This window comes from Octodon degus, unplaced genomic scaffold, assembly GCF_000260255.1.
Source record: "Octodon degus isolate 3935 unplaced genomic scaffold, OctDeg1.0 scaffold00298, whole genome shotgun sequence".
NCBI lineage: Eukaryota > Metazoa > Chordata > Mammalia > Rodentia > Octodontidae > Octodon > Octodon degus.
The window spans coordinates 156,051-159,448 of record NW_004524874.1 but is presented as its reverse complement, the minus strand read 5'-3'; positions in this window follow the sequence as shown (position 1 = coordinate 159,448).

Sequence of the window (3,398 nt, the reverse complement as noted above, 5' to 3'; positions counted from 1 at the left end):
TGTACCATTATTATTTCTGTAACTTTAAAAATCCATTAGTTAGATCAGAAAAGTGGGACAGGGCCAGCCAAATAGCACAGTGGATTAAAGTTCCTGCTTACGTGGACGCAGGGGCAGGAGTTGGACCCCGGGCCTGGCGTGCAGGCTGTAGCCCTGGGGCATGCTGAGATAGAGACTAAGACTGGGTGGTAGCGCTCACCTGTAATCCCAGCACTTGGGAGGCTGTAAACAGGAGGATCACTATGAGTCTGATCTATGCAGTGAGACCCTGTACATCCTTTCCTAACTATAAAAAAAGAAAAAAAAAATAGAGTGGGACATACCTGTAGCCTCTGGGAGACTAAGGTAGGAGGAACACAAGTTCCAGCCCCAGCTGGGTATCTCTGTTAATTAGTGAAATTTGTCTCAAGATAAATAATAATAGTAATAATAACAATAATAATAAAAGGCTGGGAGGATGTAGATCAGTGTATAGGACCTAGGTTCGCCCCCCCCAGTCCTACAGAAACAGAAACAAGCAAAAGTCACCTTATTTACTATGAATACAATAAAGAAGTCACAGAAGAAAAACTCCGAAAACAATTTAGCAAGGTCAAATGTTTCATTAAATTAAAAAAAAAAAAAAATTTGTGGCCCTAGTTGTAGCAGACATTTTTCCCATTTTGCTTAATGGCATCTACCTGATTTAATGTTTTTATATAGAAGTATCTTCCTCTCCACATCACCAAGTATATATTTAAAGCAAAACAATTTTAATCAAATTCGCATGCAGATTATACGGGCTCCGTCCAGTTCCTCTTATCCTAATCAACCAGAACGGTGGTATCGCCAGGCTTCATACAGTTCTAGAATAATTTTCTTTGATGCACATTTCATATCATTATGAAATGATATGGCCTGTTTAAAAATACGTTTTATAAAACTAACTCCCTCTCTCATCTATTAACTCTTGAGAGTATCTGCAAAATTTTTAAAGATATTTCTCTTTCACCTCTTTGGCTTTCAATTTTGTGTTCTATTGGAACTGTAGAAAACACGAGTGAATGTTACCTCTATTTCTAACTAGTTTTATTTTTATTTTTTTAAATTTTATTTATTTTTTTTCTAGCTAGTTTTAGTTCTTCAAATAAAACAAATACTGAAAAGTCTTATCATCTGTAGCTATCCTTCAAAAGCCTCATAGAGATTGTACACTCAAAATCAGCAAAGGAAATTATTGTTCAAAAACATAAAAATTCTATAGTAAAATTGAAAATGCCTCATAAAAAATTTCAAGTGTACAGTATAAGTGTGTTCTTCACATTTATTTATTTATTTATTTATTTATTTATTGGCAGTCCAAGGGATTGAACTCAGGACCGTGTGCTAGCCAGGCAAGCACTTATTCTACTGAGTTATCTCCCTGGCCCCATTTTTTATTCATAAAGATGAATAAACTACATTAATAATGTAGTTTAGAAAATAAAGATGATAATGAACACTCATGAACCCATTAGTTTAAGTTTTTGTTTGTTTTGTTTTGTGGTACTGGGGATTGAACTCAGGACCTTGCATACCTTAAGATTTAAAACCTTACATATAGCGATGTGTCATGGTGCACATCTGTAATCCCAGCACTTAGGAGACCAATGCAGGAAGATCATCAATTCAAGGACAGCCTAACCTGTACAGCAACCCTGTGTCTAAATAAAATAAACTAAATTTACTTGCATCTTAGAAGCTTTTTTATATCCCTTCCACATTAAAAATCTTTGTTCCCCATTTTAAGAGGTAACTGTTATCTTAACTCATATGTCAATTATTTTCTTAGTGAGCATACCAACTACCCTAAATATTTATTGTTAAGGCTGGCCAACTAGCACAGCAGATTAAAGTGCCTGCAAGCAGCTCTGGGGCCAGGGGTTTGATCTCCTGAGTCGGCCCTGCCTCCAGGGCTCACTAAAACAGGGACTGAGAGTGTGCATGGTGGCTCAGGCCTATAATCCCAGCACTTGCAAGGCTGAAAACAGGAGAATCACTGCAAGTCTGATCTATGTAGTGAGACCCTGTAAACCCTGTACTAAATAAAAAAAAGAAAGAAAGAAAGAAATATGGTATCTGACTGAAAGACCTCATGTAGTAGCCAAGCCATATATTTAAGTAGACTTACACCAAAACATATCATCAAGAAATTTCAGGATAACTGAAGTGAAAATAAAATATTATTTAATATGCTTAATATGATATTATTAAGCTTCTAGACATAGAAGAATGGTCCTACATAAAAGGAGGGCTAAGCATGGTGATGCATGTCTGTAATCCTGGCATTAATAAGGATGAGGCAGAAGGATCACTGAGAATTTAGAGAGAAGCCTGGGCTACAAAGTGAGCTGAAGGTCAGCCTGAACTGCACAGGGAGACCTTGTCTCAAAAAGGCCAAAAAAACAAAAGAACAAGGATCACTGTTTGGGTGGTACCACCCATACCCAGAGTTGGTCTTCCCATAATTGCCTAGATTACACCAAACTAATCAGTGCACTAATTCAGTAATCATACATCCTTAATCCCAGAATCACACTTCCTACTCATCTTTGAAAATCCCCACCTATGATAGCATGAGGCTTTGGGGAGACATCTAGAGCCACAACACTCTGGATACTACATTTTTGTGGTTGTTTCTGGTACTGGAGGTTAAACTCAGGACCTTCTGTTTGCCAGGCAGGTGCTTATGCTGCTGAGCTATATCCCCAGCCCCTGGACACTGCACAAATTGGTTATTGTAATTTACATGGGTATGCAAAAACTTTTGTAGTATTTCAACTTCAATTTCTTCCAGTATGTGCCTAGGAGTGGTATAGACATATGGTAGTTCTATTTTTAGGATTTTTTTTTTTTTTTTTTCCAGCTTTATTAAAGACACTTTTCATGAGCAATCATGGTATTTCAGGCAGGACATGGGCACACAAGCTTGATGACAACACTTGATGTCTGAGCACTTAAATGTTGCTAGAGTTTGTTTGTAGGGTTAGGATTTTTTTTTTTTTTTTTTTTTTTGTATCTTCCATACTGATTTCTACAGTAGCTTTGCAAACTCAAATTCCCACAAAAAGTATATAAGCATTCATCTTCCCAACATCATTGCCAACACATTGCTTTTTGTATTTTTGATGATAGTCATTCTGATACATGAGATGAAATCTCAATGTAGGGTTTTTTATTTTTATTTTTATTTATTTATTTGTTTTTGTACTGGGAATCAAACATAGGACCTTGTGCCTGGCAGGCAGGCATGTGTATCACTGAGCTATACTACTGGCCTTCAATACTGTTTTAGTCTGCAGTTCCATGGTGGCTAACTATGTTTAATTTTTCTTTTCTTTCTTTCTTTCTTTCTTTCTTTCTTTCTTTCTTTCTTTCTT